Consider the following 17,457-nt stretch of genomic DNA (forward strand, 5'->3'; position numbering starts at 1 on the left):
CAATTCTGTCTAACGTTTGTTATGCAGTACTCCTCATAAGATTTATGTTCCTTGCTACTAAAAAAGAAAAAAAAAATCGTTTCTGGATTTCAATAAAAATTGGAATAGAAGAAAAGAATGGTTCCATCGTCGATTATTCGTACCCCTTTATTGGTAGAGCGTGATCACGGATGCACGCACCGGCACGCAGAAATGACGGATGTGCTTTGGTAGCGCCGGCAGTTATTACTTTCCTTCAAGTTTCCCACAGAAGTCACGATCTGTGGTCTCGGATCATAGCCCAGTCCGCGATACAAATACAGCTGCGCACAATGCGGCCTGTACGCGTACATACATAAATTAACGCTGGGAATATGCAGCGCAGCCGCGCGTGCACGCATACGCGTGTCCCTGCGTGACCATACACATCACCGTATACATACGTATCTACATACTCTCTATACATTACGTATATACGACGGCCTTGCCTGCTGCCTGATATGACCGTACGCGATGCGTTCTTTCCTACTATAATCGTATGCGGTTTGGCTATGGTCGTTACGGTTCAGGCGTTCTCCAATAACGCGTACCCCATGGTCACTCAGCACGTCCGCAGGAATGTTGGGGATGCGCAGTCGCTCTATTTACGCATTCGCCGATGTTAATAAAGCCCGTCGCTTCGAGTTTTGCTCGACATCGTTCGCGACCATCGAATTCCATATAACGAGAAATCGGTTCGTTGCTCTATCCATGTTTCCACCGGTAGTGTAAATTACGCTTAGTTTTATACGAATTTTACAAGATATCAAATTGCCAAAGTATATGACAGTGTAAGTTAAAAGCATCTAAGTATAGCGTTAGAAAAACGATTAGTTATACACTGATCGAATCTTCTGAAGGAGACATTGCTTTCCAACGTGTAATTCGATGCTTTTAGCAATTTGTTAAGAGCAATCGCAAATATTTTAATTGGAGAAAACCACGACTATGTAGAAGAACATTTTTTTGAAACGAGTGTTTGTCAGCCTGTTTGAATAAAAAATTCAGAGCAAGCAGCAGGGAACATTCATCGTTATTAACCATTATTAAACATTAACAGAAAGTCGCGGAGAGAAACAAAACTGGATAATGCGTTCAAAGAAAAGGATAATCGTATTTATGGAAAAGAAGTTAATAAATAATTATCTCTGTCGTCAGTAGAATTCAATCTTTAAAATAAAACTTTGTGTTCAGCATTAAAAGAAAGTATTATACCTTGATTGTTATTTTCATCGCTATACAGCCGTTTCCATCTCCTGTAGAAACTTCAAACATACTTGTAAAACTCTACGCTGAAAGATTCTACTTTACCACATCTCCATAAAGCTCGTTGAATTGAAGAAACAAACAAATGCAAATCGCCTCCGAATTTCAAAGCACTGCCACGTACGCACGTAGCTCGACAAAAACAGAGGGGGATGTGAAGAACGCGTTGGACACGAAAGATCCAGACGGCAAAAGTAGGAAGCGACGTTGCGTTGGTTTGGCACTAAAGGAGATGGCTTTATCGTTGTGTCTCTCTAACATCCGTATCGAGACAGTCGTGGGTCTGGATAGTCGACGGGCAAATCGAATCTCATCCTAGCGTCCGGCCGCGTTCGAACGATACGGAACGAGTTTTCTCTTCGTCCGACTCTTGATCCGTCACACCGCCCCCGCGAGAGGCGGCCACAATGCCGTGCTCAGCAATAAATTACAACGTTATGGTTTCCCCTGACATTTGTGTACAGTTCGCTAACCCGACCTGGCCTAACCTCCGAGTCCTTATAGCTGCGTGTATGCGCGCGGCGTCGATTCGTGAAAAAGCGTGTGTACGCGGGTGTAGAGAGGCGGGGAGATGGCGGGTAGCTAGCGAGAAGAGAGAAAGAGAGAGGGGGAGAGAGATAGGGAAAGAAAAGGCACTGCTCAGCCAGTACTTATCTTCAGCCGGGGGCCAACAATGTGAGCGGGGCTCACGCAACTGTCCCTCTGCATCCGCTCTCATCGAATGTCTCTTTCCTCTTTCCAAAGGGGACAGACAGCCAAGCAGACACGGAGACGAAGAGACGGACGCGATCTTTATAAAAATGTAAAGCTGCCGAGGGGAGGGAGAGAAAGAAAGAAAGAGAGAGAGAGAATGAGAGTGTGGTTGAGCAATAGCGAGCATAGAGGAAAGGAAAGGAGTCGAGAGAGATATAAAGAAAGGAGACGAGGCGCCTGACAATGCCAGCGGAGACGTGGCTACGAAGCTCGCATATCAATAATTACTGTTATTCCGTAATGACCGATGTGGGGCATGGGAAGACTCGATAATCCTATGCATTAACCGGCCGATGGTTCATTATGCCGGAGCGCAGCTCGGTTCGCCTTTATTTATGGAATTAAGCCACGACAAGAGATGTATCTGTTGCGTTTTCTATGTTTTTAACGGTGCCCCCTCTCGGCAAGCGGCCGTCTCCTCTCGCGGTTACTTCCGGTGACGGTGAGAAAGCAGCCGCGATCGTGTGCCCCCGCGGTCGTTGATAGACAATCCTGGAATGTCGCTAGCTGAATTATACGATTTAATCCGCGCCGGAGGAGAAAACCTTCGTCGCAATTACTGTACTCGTTAATGGAAGCAGCTAGACTAATAGCGGCGGTGAGGACAACGGGAGAGAGATTCTTTTCCTATTCCAGGTCGTTGAATCGCCCGTTGTTTCCTCCCATTCACCGCTTTCAGGAAAGGACGGAACACTCGCGACGATTTGCGTTTCAAAATCACTCGGATCGAACGAACCGTGTTGCTTCTTTAGATCAGTTCGGGTTTGAATTGTTCTATAGGCCATTCGAAGGAATTTTCAGTTTTTCGTGATCCATTAAATAAGATGCAATAAGCATGGTATGTAGACAGCTTTTTTGTCAACCGATTCGTCATTTTTTTAATCATTGCACCAATAGTAATAAAAATACTCAAAAAATCAATCCAGGTATCCTTAGAATCATATTTATCATTGTCAAAGATATCTTGTTTTTAAAATCGGGGATTAATCAGGCTTGTTTAGATCGACGGAATCGTGACCTACAATTAGCTGCGTTGATAATTTGCTTGAAACGTGGATTGATCAATTTAATGTAAAAATAATAATAATTTTATTACATGTGTAGAAAGTTAGAGTTTACGTAAAGCAGAACAGCGTGTGAGTAAACGAATGCGTGAAAGAAAGGGAGAAAGGGAGGATTAGGAAATAGAAAGATTAACATCAGCCGCGATGTAAATGTAGAACGTGAGACCCAGAAATAAAAATATGCTTGGCTATTAACTTTAACCTAATTTTTATAGGAAATAACGGGAAGCTTCTTGTCTTCTTCGTAATTAATAACGTTGCGACATAAATTCAATTTCTATCGCATAATTAAAAATAATGTGACATAAATTCAATTTCTATGACATAATTAAAAATCATGTATGTTTAAACTATTTGACCAAAACTAAAGGTTAGACTATGGTGCTGGAAAACTCATTATCGCAAGCAACATAGGATTTGCAATACGGTTTGGTGATTCTCCGTCGTATTACCGTACAAAGCCAACGAGAAGCCTTAGTAGAAGGAGAGGTCGATAAAGCTAGATCCTTCGATCGATCAACAGAAATCCTTTGACCTGGTGGACTTAACCTAGTCTGGCTTTCACGTGGATTAACTTCTTCCAGCAACTTCTTCTGCTGGTTGATCTTGCCAATTTGTTCTCGTGAACTTTCGGCTAAATTAACATCGAAGAACCGTCTGGACACGGAGACTCCTTCCCGATTTGTACTCCTTATCTTCATCGATAGTTTGAACAATTTTTAGAGAACAGCATACTTTTACGCGTCCAGGCTCCCAAGTTTGAAGTTTAAATTGCTCGTAAATATTTAAGAATGTTCAAAACTACTTCACGATAACTTATGGATAAGTATATTAAAATATGGATGAATTTAGACTATTTTTTATGTTATCCTAAAGACAGAAATTTCATATGCTTCCATTGGTAACTCGATTTTTCTAAAACATAAAACCTATCTTCAATGTATATCCTTTGCATCAAAATTAAAGAAATCGATTATATTTATTGAAGGAAATATTTCTTACAAGCGATTCAATTTATCTAATTCATATCTCGATAGCAAACGAAAAAAAAAGAGAAGGAAGTTACGTTAAATCTGAGTTGACCGGTTCAATGGTTACTGATGCCACGTTTGCTATAACATAGTATTACCAATGGCAATTCGTTCAGCGTGTCGCGTTCAACACGCGGAATTTCAAAGTCCCATTCTTATTAAAGTTGAAAGATGTCGGCACACAATAACGTAAATAACGGGAGACAACGTGTCTTTGTATATTTCGCCATACATCATCCCTATGCCGTGCTGTCTACTTTATTCCACGATCACGATCGTTGTTTTTCTCCCTTATGTATTGTGAGTATCACGGGGATTTTGGCTCTCGGATGGAAAGCAAGAACGAATCGGCACCCAACACGTACGGAACGCAACCGTACTAGGTGAGCCGTAAATAAACCCATCCGAAGGAATTATTTTCTTTCTTTTTCCGCTTTTGTGTCCCTCCACCCTTCTCCGCCTTCACCGAGACCTTTATACGCGGACAATCGTGTCTATCTGTGTTTCTCCATCTTTATGTACAATGATTTCGTTACTTCTCATTTTCACTCGAAACGTCAGTCTCATTACGTGACAATTTAACTTCGAATTAAATTCCAATATATTGCTGACCGTATGAATTTTGATAATATAAGAACGTATTTATGATACAGCAATTTGAGAAAGTATCTACGTATGAATTTTAGAAAATATACAAATCGGTCGAAAGTTTTGCAAGTTTAATGTCGGATTAAGAAAACCATGAATTGTATAAAAATTCACAACGTATCGATAAATTTTGTAAAAAAAAAAACAAAATCCTGCGTTCATAAGCGCTAACGAATATTAGAAATATTACTGCAAACCTTTCAATGATATCTTAACGATAAAATAGATATAATAAACAATGGTTAATTAAGAAAACATGAACTCTATATTCTATTTCTTAAAGTAATAAAGTATCTGATAGAAGAAAAAGTATCTGCTTCATTGCTTCCCGGCTAGAAGATTCACATTCGAGGAAAGAGGATCAGAGAGATCGAGGGTGTTACCGAGCATTTGTCAAGCTGACTTGCTACCGAAAGACTAACCCTGACCGATATGCGGGTTCTAGCAGAGGAATCGTTCTGACGTTTTCAGAAGGGTGATTCCAAAGCATCGTTATTTGAAACCCTGATACGTCCTGGCTGGCTAAATGATTCATGACCCTACATCAAACTTTCTTGGACCTTCTTCTACGTTTAATCGAAATCTTCATTTATACGAACGATTCATATCTATTACCGGAATAGCTGACGTCTCGGCTCGCTCTTAAAACGAGTTTGATTTCAATATTGCTAACTGCTGCTTCTGTTAATACATTTTACTAATTTATACGACGTAGGAGGGATACATATTTTAATGTCAGCTACACCGAGGATGTAAGGATTAAAAACCAAGAACAGAATTATTTCAAAGTTCGAAGAGTTTGAACATTTAAACCTCGCGTTTTAAAAGGAATTTAAAATATATATAAAAAAAACCAAATCTATAATATCTTAATCCTACTGAGAAAAGAATAGAATTCTTTTGCTTACAAATATCCCTATATTTCGTTTGACGCCTCACTCCAGGATACTCGTTGCAGTCGCCAAATCGAAAACAGTCAATCGACAAAAGTCAGAGCTCAGCAGTCAGAGTCAAATCTCGACAACAGTCAAAGTCAAAACGCAGTCGCCAACACGAAAAGAGTCTCAGGCCGTACTCACTCGTAGTTTGGCAGTCAACATACACACAATTGTATCCAATATTGAAGTTTAATTGCTGAAAATATATATATTATAACCTGTTAAAATCACCGTTATACTCACTCAACCACCCCTATCATCATAATCGAAATAGGGGATCGATCTATTCGTGGCGTCGATTATTCGAATCGTAACGGGAATTTACGACTCCCGTTGACGCGTTTCTTCGAGATCGCGTCTCTCCGCGAACGGTCGAAACAATGTTTGTTGTACGATTATTATACTCACATAATCATGCAAACGCCTATCGATAGATATCATAAAGTAAACTCATTTTCAATGCTCGATATATTTAATGCTTTCAATTTGCATCTACCTTAAATCATAAGAGTCGTTTTAATTCATCACGAGATATCGCAACAACCTTTTGAACTGAACGATCGTTTCCATGTTTCTAACGGAGGGACGATAAAATAATAGAATTTCTTCGGAAGCAGCAGTTCGCTACGAAGTCACGTCAGTTCCAATAAATTCGCCGTCAGAGAAGGAGAACAAAGAACGAGGCAGACAATGCTTTACTTGGCGAAATTAATCCGAGTTACTTCCTGTCAGTGGCGCGTCCTTCCCCGCGTCTAATCGCCTACTTTTTCACGGACTTATCTAGTGTAACGCATCGCGACTGATTATTTGATGCACAAGCGAACCGAACCTTGAAATAATAAGCGTCTTCCCTAATTCCGGGTTGTGTCGCCATGTTCACACGTGCACGGGTGACAACCGATGTGTGAACGCGTCGCGGATCCAGCCAGGCCAGCAGCGTAGAAGCGGTTTTTCATTCTCGACCGCGCGCAGAAGCTGCTTCCGTCAACGTTTCGTGCCAAGGACTCTCTAAAACTCGCGTCTGTTTTGTTTTTTCCGAACAAGAAACGCAACCATTTTTTTCCTCCTTTTTCTTCTCCCGGTCCTTTTGTGCCATTCTTATACCGCTTCGTTCCCGTTTCACTTTCTTAAAACGTTCGATCGAACATCACGATCGTAGAGTACTTACATGTACGTCGAGGACGAATGTTTTTTCAATAGTTACACGTGTATACGTTAACTGGAAAGGTATTCGTTGCACGGGTTATTTGCAAGATTCATATTCATGTGTCGGTGGATCATTAAAATTGCGAGTTCTGCGCCAGTTTACAATAAGTTAACGATCCCCCGGCGCGTTTATAGTTCACGTAAGTGTTAACGATCTCCGACGATTTCAGAGTTCGCTGATCGCGCCTGAAATTCCCCTTCGAGTCGTTCGAAGTGGGGTTAATAGCCGCGTCAAATATGTATATATATAAATAGAGAAATTAAAGAGTCGAACATTTTTCGATATTTCGTCTACATCAATCCCAACGGGAAATTTCTAAAATTTAATATCCTCCATTAACTCTTCCATGATTTACAAACACGTTCAATTGCGGCGAACACCAACGTCCGAATAATCAATTCAAATTAAGGCAGAAGATTTCGAGTAATTTCAGTTTACAAATAAAAGTCACAAGATTACCGTGGCAGGTGCAAAGTAGAATGTACGGTCGTTAGTTAGAGTTGTCCAGGAGGAAGCTCGTTGAGAAAATCGAAACTAGATCGAGCGGTCTGCGCCAGTGGACAACAGCTTTTCTAAGGCTACCAGTCCGTGGCATAAGTAAGTAATGACCGCGATGGCTGGTATACGAGAGCTAGGAGGCGACGTAGCGTCGGTGGTTTCCTTGAACGATGATAATCAGCGATTTCGTGACAGACACGGGGCCGTGGCTCCGCTAACGAGCAATCGCGGGCAGGCGCTCGCTCGGGCGACACTCCAAGGCGTGTGGATGTGCCTTTAAGGATACCTAGCGTTCTAGCAGCCTCGACGAGCGGTCACATGTGTATCGGCCGTAATTAGGCTCGATGCTCTTCTATTATTATGGCTCAGGACGTTGGATGAAATAGCAACGTTCGGAGCTGACACTCTTCTTCGACCAATCGTATCGTCGACGAGCTACAGCTGGACGTTCACACGGGTAGTCACTGTAACGATAGAAAGCCGTAAAAAATTTTTCATTCTTTGTCTCGACTTTGAGATTCGAGCAAGATTGCGTTGGATTAACGATCGTGGAACGTTGGGTTCATGGTTAGAGGATTTTATGTCGGCTGTGCACACGCGGTATTCGTACGCGGATGCTTAGTATTTAATATAATTTGCGATAAATTCTCAGTATTCGTATACCTGTGGGAATATTCGAAACAATGCATATCGTTTCGAGTTCCGATAAATTAACGTGCATTAAAGCACAAGAGTATTCATCTTTCTGGTGTTCTTTGAGTTTGCGGTGTACAGTAAAATTCACAATGGAGCTTGTCACGTGTTAAAGATTTGATACGATGCTTGCTTTAGAGCTTTCTGTCGAAGCACATAGACTCAAAAGAACATGAGCTAAACATGAGTCCTGTTTTGCGACCAAGTTTCAGGACAAAAAAATCAAGCAAAAACAAAATTACATAAAAGCTCCGCCCCCCAGCGGCTTAAATCCAAAGAATAGATTTAAAATCACAAAAAATTGTAAAACACCGACACATAATATAGTATGGCTACGTCGTACCGTCGCGTATCGGTACTTTTGCCTAGCACATCATTACCAAAATTCACAGTTTATTATGAATACCAAAATGTAACAAAAATTGTATCCTTGGTTAAATAAACATCATTAAAAAAAAAAAAAGAACATTAGCTACTTCGCTTGAGTCGTTTACAATGTAAGTCAGACGATTGAACCAACGCAACGTACGCATCAGTAGAAACGAATATATCAAGCACACTTGAGATTGTTTCACGCTTTGGAAGATTCTACTTAACTTTTAACTTTTTTCTACTGAAGATCATGCTCTACGATTAACAAATATTGGATTGAAATACGTTAAACACTTCGAAAATTTAAATTTGAACGGGTCGAACATTCTGAGAGCAGCGTTTAACCTTCACTCCAACTTCACTATGCTAAGATTGCTAATAAAATTCTTTCAATACCACAAAGAAAACATCTTCTCCCATCAAATTGAATCTATTGTCTTGGCTAAATGTTTTCAGTGTTAAACGATCCAGAAAAGAAATTAAGCGAAGACCTAGAGATTTTTCATACTTCAAACATGCTAATGACCAATAGCGAAAGCAGCAAAGAATATCTTCGATACTAATTACGTGCGTTTTACCGTGCCACGAACGCACGTTTATTAACCAATTCGCGAAATAATTTAGAACTTTGTAATCGTCCTGGTTTACCCAGACCCCCGCTGATGCCTACCACGATATTACTTCGATCCTCGTTAATACCGCATGGGATTTTATTAGCTATCCACCGCGGAATTACCAAAAAAGCGATTCGCGCTGATTAACACACCCATATACAAGGTGATTCGTGCAACTCGAACGCTTTGATTGCACGTTATTAGTAAACTGACGAGGAATTTGCTTTTATTGGATCATTACACTGAGGGATAGGTATGCAGGTTAATTACTTGCACATTCCTTTTCCCAGTTTGGAAGTAAGATATTGGATTCCTAGAATATATTTTACATTATTTTTTAAATCTTCTTGTTCCTTAATACCAATACGCTTTTGCAACGAAATGATATATAATTAATTTAATCGAATATAACAATCAGATTATAAACTAAAATATATAGATAGTAAGATGTAAAAGTCATGTAGAAGAGAATGCAGACATTCGAAAGAAAGAAACTTTCACGCCTACGTCGCAAAGAATCAAAACAACGATGTCGCACGGTTCACCCTGTATAAATGCGGCTGTAATAATCGCAAGCGAACTCGATCCGCGAATGAGCGTTTTACGAGTGCTAACGCATAAGCGCGAACAGAAATTAAATCCTTGCTTGAAAGTACCGACGATGACAATTGAACGCAAATTCTTTTAAGCCAATTTTTGGCTCTTCTTTATAATAAATTTATTCCACGTATCATCTTGTGACTCTTTACTTTTATTTGTCTATATTTCAAGAATATACAGTGTCTTTCCGAAGCAGAAATAATCGTTTAAGCTGAAGTTACTGCAATCTTACGGCAACTCCCTCAGAAAGATCTTCAATTACAAACTTAATATAAGCGGTTCTAGTTTTCTCAAGTAAAAAATTTAAAGTGATTCTTAAGGAAATAATTTATCACCTGACCTACAATAGAGATTAAAAATAATGGAAAATTAAAAAATGTCAAGATCTAGTCTTTACAAGGTAAAAGAACAATATTGCAAATAACCATAAAATCCTAGATCGATAAACGATACAAGAACATTTACGAAATGATGGATTCAATATAAATCGAATAATTCGTTATCGCCGTTGCCATTTTGGAAAATACTATTTTCATAGCGTCCAACCAATATCAAACACATTTGGTGGGTTACGGTGAAATAACGACGACCATCCGATTGGTCTTTTCTGTCCGTTGTAAATTCAGCTTTGCATTCGTTTCTGAAGAAGCGGGATGAAGAGAAAGAAGAAAAGAGGTGCAGGAAAAACGTGGTGGCGGCGTAAGAAAGGGGGCCCCCGTTTGGCTGATATGGACGATCGCTTCGTCTGCGAGCGGACTGATCACTCTGCCGTCGCTCTTATAATTATTATTCGTATTTTAATGGCCGTGGAAAGGCTCGTACGCCTTTGAGATCGGGCAAAACGACGGCTCCTCGAGACCCCTCCTCCTCAGCAGTCCGGAGCAGCAGCCCCTGTGCTTTTAAAAATATTGGGGATTTCAGATATCAAATGCCGCGCGCGCTCTCGCGGCAACGTGCTCTCTCTCTCTCTCTCTCTGTCTCTCTCTCTGTCTCTCTCTCTCTCTCTGTCTTCTCATGCACAGAGAGGGATGTGAGATTTCCCTCTCTTTCTTCGTAGTTCTTTTCTGCCTCCCCGTCGACTGCCTCCGGCGCAGCCATTCAATCAGAAGCCGAGTCCGAGGATAAGTCGCGGCTTTCATTTCGAACTCGCTTCTTCACGGGGAACGAGCGCCCCCGATACCGATAGGTGAACCTCTCTTCTAACTTATCTTCACTCTTTTCCCGTGTCGCTGCAGGGGTTCTCAATTAACAGAATAGCGAGACAACCGCGAATCCCTCGATAGCCTTTCGTTCGTTAAGTGCGTGCTCATCGATTCGATTGGCGACACTGCATGTCGTGAAGATTACGCAGAAGCAATTGTCAAACGATCGTTTGGACACGATTGTACTTACGTTTTTAGGTTAGGCAATTTGGTAATTGTGTAAGGGACAAATCTATGTTAACCACGATGGTATATTCTTCATTCTAGTTGGACCAGTTTAAGATTATGAAATGAGCATGATTTTAAGAATACGACAAAAATCAATAGATATATCATAATCTATGAATGGGCTTTATAAATCAAGGATTAGTCAGCCCATTTAACTGAATGGAATCATGTATTAGTGCCGTTTATAACTTAAATGAATTTTTAAGACGTACATGCGAGTAGATCAATTTAATAACGATAATAATTATATTATTGCATATGATATGAAAATCGAGTGTATTTTAAAACGATCGACTTTTCTCGTCTAGGTTAGACGATTTGATTACTAGCTGAGAGTTTGATCAGACGACGCGATTATCAGGGTCCGAGGAAGATGGAGTTAATTCGTTAGAACGAAAACGGAAAGTCATAGTCGATGATGCAATTGACGACAAGAAGCCCTGGACGAAAAGAGACGAATAGAGAATGAGACATCAATCAATTTACAACCCTTTGGTCGATTAAGCCGAATCAGCCAGTCGAAGACGATTCGTTTCTCGGTGGCCCTACTCCCCGAGTTAATATGAATTAATAGGTAAATATACAATTAGAAGTAATCTATATTAATTAAGGGAGGTCTTGTCTTCGCGGTGGCTCGACTTGCCTCCTTTGTGGCTGTACCGTGAATATCCGGCGATTCATTCATTAACCCTCACCTTCGACCCATGGGCCTCGAGTCACGAAGACTCGAATCATGCTTCGAACAATAACTGAACGGGAAAGAACCCTAATGCGCGATCGCTCCCTTCATCTCCCAATCATTTTCGCTGTTTACTGCCTTCCAATCATCCCTAAGAATAATCGCCAGTTTGCTAGACTCGTCACGTTTGCTCCTAATTTCTATTTGCCGTGCCGAATGTTCTAAATTGATATTAACGAAATTCTAGCAACGAAATAACTTGAAAATGTTATCGATAATGAATTAAAACAGTTCGGAAACTCGAATAAGGCGATACACTCGTTCGTTTGAATCACTTAATTGCCCCTTGAATTTAAATTCATTAGCGAAAATTTTAAGATATTGTATGCATATACTGTTGTTGCAAAGAATATTATATCTGATTTCTTCGAATATAGAGATATAAAACTCTAGATATATCGTGAATACGAAATTCAAGAATAAAGTTAAGAAACCAGAATTCTTCTTATATTCTTTTTGATTTTCGTACTCAAACTTTAGCAATTTTTTCTCCACGCCCAACTGACCAAAAAATTCTATAAATTTTCTCTTCGGGTTCCTAATAAATAATTCTAATTTACAACACTTGCATCGTGTTTTTTTCCAGCAACCAGACTTGTCCTTACAAACCTCTCTAATTCTTTCTAATCAAATGTATGGCATATAAACAGGGTGAAAGAGACGAAAGCGAAGGAATTTCTATCGGCACACACGATCTCTTCCCCCGTGGTCCAATTTCAAGCAGATTACGCTTCAGAAAACGATCTCGCTTCATAGACGAGGGCGGTTCCGCGATAGTAAAGCGAGGAAAGAAGCGAGACAGTCACCTGGCCGTTGTCCTTAATCCCAAGATTTGGCCGTACCCCTACACTTTGGGATTGCGATAAACAAACACAGCCAGGGGGTGGATGTGCATGAGAATGGGAATACGTCCCGGATATAGGAGGGAGCAGGAAAGGGGAATCGTTATTAATACAAAAGGAACGATGGTGGGCAAATCCCAATCTGAAATACGACAGGAAATAATCCGGTTGAAATAAAACGGGAACCGCGTTAAGATTAAGCTCGACCTGGCTACAGAGTCACTTGCGTTCCCGCGTTTTTCGCAGTTTCCGAGGAAACTGAGCCGGTTCTTCAAGAAAAATACGATGGCCCCCGGAAAAAGGTAAGCGAAATAATTAACCGACTCGCCGCGGTCCACCTGTGCACAAAATCGTTGTACCCATTCCGTGAGACTACGGAGGAAATATGTAGGGTGACGGTGCACAGAAAAAATCATGGAATATTGCGTGAATTTCTATGGGACAAATTAAAGCCTGGTTTGGTTGAGTTCGAGTCGTTGAACGATTAGGCTGGTTTGGAAAAATTAATATTCTTACGTTCGTTGTTCTGGCTTTAATGTATTTCTGATAGATGGGATACGATATGATCAATACTTTACGACTAAATATTAGTTTGTTTCGGTAATTCTATCACTTATTCGTTACTGATTTTTAAAATTCAAAAAATTCATCGGTAGATCTTTAATTTTCTTTCTTTCTTCCTATATCTTCTATATCTATTTTTAGTTATACGCGACCAAATTCTCATCTCTTTAAAGCAAACTTAAATTTTGATATCGATGTCTTGATTAATTTAAAAAACACAATTTTTAAAAAGAATCATTATTTACAGTAAAGACACTCCGTCGATAAGATATTAATAATTTCAACAACTATCTGAATATATTTTATATTGTTCGCTATGCGTGTAATTCTATTTCGTCAGTGGTAAAGCATCGAAAATTTTAATGACACCAGCGGTTACGAAGTATTCGAGCTTTTTAACTGTTTATCGAAACACATTTAGCCAGCACAGCTGCAACGGGACACGTAGGACGGAAAATGCGAGCCACGTGAGAATATCATTAGCAAATTACTTAATTTATGACACCCCGCTGACACGGCTGTGTTTCGGCAGACCAAGCCTTTGTAATTATTATTTCGTCGACCATCGTTCTTATTTCGCGTCCTGTCACGAAATGCGTTCACTGGCAGGTGTTAGGGCCGAAGGGTAAATTACGATATCAGGATTCAATCAAGATTTCAGGGGCCAGTCTTATTTGCCCGATGAAGTTGTACGATGGCCCCTGATGAACTCCGGATTGCGTTACGTTCCAGATCATTATTGATTCAGGCGGGAATTAATCGTAATTATTTTTAACGAGTTATGATTAATATTAATTACAAAAATGCCTGTCGATTCTTCGTTTATTTATATTCCCTCGGTAGACAGTAGTGGGCGCGATACCAGCGTTGACTAATTAATTAATCGAAGTCGAAGTTAATTTTTCGAGAGAATGATTGCGATTTGTTGATGGTAAAACTATCGATACATGTATAATTTCTCTTACATTGAAATTTTGCATGGAAAGAATAAAGTAGTACAAATACCTACTGACATTATTAGAACATATTAGAAATTCTTTTATATTGTTAATTATATAAAGTAGTTTAAAAATGTTCATTGGATATATATGCGTTAACTTAATTAGAAATGTATGTAGAATCAATTAGCATAAAATCTTTACAGAATGTCGATATAAGAATAGTTTCTTCTAAAATTCAATAATTTGGATGATTATCAGATCAACAAATTTTCTGCCACATCTTTAAATAAAATAATAAAAAGTGACTGACTCACATTTTACAGAATCGACATACATCATTTTCTAATAATAATAAAATAATATTTGGATAAAATGGATCTTGCATTTTCCACTAATTTCACTTATAACTTTTCCAATAGAATTTGCATGGAAAAAGATATTCTAAAGAAGCCGGTAAATACTGCAGTCACTCGGTCAGCCCATAGAAAACGTATGTACATGCTAACAGTAAGAAAGAGGAGCATCGAGGGTTCTCTCGAATCGGGGCCCCAACCCGCTTTCTGCGGTCATATATAATCCTGGACGTTAAGTGGAGACCTCCACGGCGCCGTGGGCCCAGCTCGTTTTATCACCACGCTCATACCGTTTCAATATGCCATCAATAATAACTTCCTTTCTGATATTCTACGGACGCGTGCACTGCGTTACATTTACAGCCTGGCGCTGGCCCGTATCCCGTCGGTTAACCTCTTTTGTGCGCGGCTCGGTTACATTGTTGCAGATCGACTGAAAGATGGCCACAATTAAAACCGGCGAAATTTCTTCGAATCGACTCACGAAACCACCGACGGATCGCTTCTTTCCACCAAGCAACTTTTTCGCCTGCGTCGCGTCGCGACACGGTATTTATGTCACCGAGCGTCGGCTATTTCATTTGTGAAAACACGACCAGGACAGGCTTTTGGAAGTACGTTTCATTCTGTCGATTATAGCGTAATAAAGTCGTGAAATATCGCCGTGTCAAATGAAATCGTCGAGGATTCTTTGTTTGAGCGAGCTTTTAAAAACTCTAAAGGATTTAGAAGTTACTATATATACGTATAGTAGGATATAGCATCGATTTTATTAGGTGTGAATCAGAATATGACAATATTTCGCATGGACAGATTATTAGGTAGGGGCTGAATAGGTTTCTAATTGTGTAGCGTATTTTATGTAGTATATTTTAGCTCGTATAAATTTTCTTATTACCGTTCACAAACCATATTTCTCATTTTTTCGAAGGAATAGTATCTTTCATTTAATTCGATCCTATGTCCAATATGTTTCTAGCAACTGATAATAGAATAATATTTTATATTGAAAATAGCAATTCTAACTTAAACCTTGAATTCATCGCTTCTAAAATCGTAGGCCACTGAGATCACTTTATTTTGACATATTGCTAATAGATATAGGTGAATTAAAGTGCGTGTATCCACGAATTCACGAGTGGCTTTCGAGCAAACTGCTGCGATTAGTCTGCAGTCAACGAGAAAGCTAACGATAGACGATGCCGCAGTAAACGATCATGATTTACGTGGCTATAATTACTAATTAGGAGGTAATTGTAATATAGTAGACGTCGAGAGTATAAATATGAATTGATACTGGCGGTATACTTTGTGAATCGTCGTGAACCGTCATTTTTTTTATTAAATCGCGTTTTAAAAGATACATTTTATCCCTAGATGACCGGCTATTAATCAGATTCCGAGAAATGTTTTATTGCTGTAGTTAACATATTGATTAACTGCGTAATGATCTCGCGTATTTTTAAATACACTGTTTTTTCCAACCTATGCGATACTTGTGGTTACTTCTTGCAATTCTAAAGATACTTTGCAGTATCGCGAACAAGATAAACTAACCAAGTACAGAACACGTGAGATATAGGAAGACTAATGGATAAATTTCCAACGTATATCGTAGGTAAAAAGAAAACAAAATCAAGTATGGTTGATATCAATAGACGATATAATATGAGAAATGTTTCCACAACATGTAATTTAATGATTTCGAACGGAGAAAAATTATATTCACGTCTGGTTAATTTTATTCGAAGATATCGGTAATATACATTTTATAATAGTCTGTCAATTTAGAAATCTAAATATGTTATGTTTTTAAGATAACCTAGATGTTAGAACTTAGCGTAGCCCTGTTACAGATTATGTATATATACGATTATATAATATATTATATATTATTATATATACGATTATATAATATATTAGATTATATAATATACGATGATGTAAAATTCCATCCGTAGATATTATATATTTAATGTACAAATGCATATTTTAGCATTCATAATCTTAGAAAAACTCAACAGTAATTGGTCTGATAACTATCTTGATATTAAATGGAATATTCGAATAACATGTTTATACGTGTTTATGCTATATTTGAATTGTGCTATAAATTGAAATATAACAAAATTCTTATAAACTACACGGATTATCATGATTACGCTACTTTTTCATTAGACCGAAAGAAATATTGTTTACCTTTAGAGCCTTTAACTATCTACGCCACCATAAATCATGCTAACCGGGGTACATTTATGGAAAGCCTGGTTTATTTTTTCAAATAACGAGGACATAAAATTCGACGATCGAGCCGCGACGAATCCAAACCGTTTTCTTTGTTCGAAGTAGGAAGTTAAATGGAATCCGTGAGCGCATTTCCGGCCGATCGTGTGCTACGGAGAAAGCACACACTTCGGAATTGATTTCATCGCCAGCAAAGCGTGCGCTCGGTAAACTATAACACACCTGCACGCTCGGTGTAGAATGGTGTGCAGCCGCATGAAAATGAATTTTTATGTGATCGAAAAATCGATGCTCAGGCTGCCGTGAAACTCGCTGGAAACTCTTGGCAAATAGGAATAATACTTCAGCGAGCAATAGATCCGCCGATAGCTGGCCAGTGAACCCGCTCGATGCATCAGTGACCACATCTTTGGTGACGATGCTGCTTTCAATATTTTTCGAAAGCAATATTACAATCATTATCATTAATTACAAATTATTATCAACATTTAAATATTTCAATATTTGCCTAATAAATTTAAAAGACTTTGAAACTTTATTATTCATTGCTTTGATTAAAATTCTCAAAGTATACACAGAATTTTTAAAAAACTAGGGCACCTCTGACGACCTCCGTAATAATTTCAATTCAATTTCTCATGT

General features: G+C 39.1%; 1 long non-coding RNA gene across 1 annotated transcript in view; it reads right to left on the reverse strand.

The window, feature by feature from the left end:
• The window catches only part of LOC138183131 (uncharacterized), a 127,224-nt gene that overhangs the window by 95,273 nt on the left and 14,494 nt on the right, over positions 1 to 17,457 (reverse strand). The window contains exon 2 of the long non-coding RNA XR_011173998.1: positions 7,385 to 7,887. This is a non-coding gene — a long non-coding RNA (uncharacterized LOC138183131). The remainder of the gene's footprint in view (positions 1 to 7,384; positions 7,888 to 17,457) is intronic.

The sequence above is a fragment of the Bombus flavifrons genome, chromosome 9, assembly GCF_040668555.2.
Source record: "Bombus flavifrons isolate JBK064 chromosome 9, iyBomFlav1_principal, whole genome shotgun sequence".
NCBI lineage: Eukaryota > Metazoa > Arthropoda > Insecta > Hymenoptera > Apidae > Bombus > Bombus flavifrons.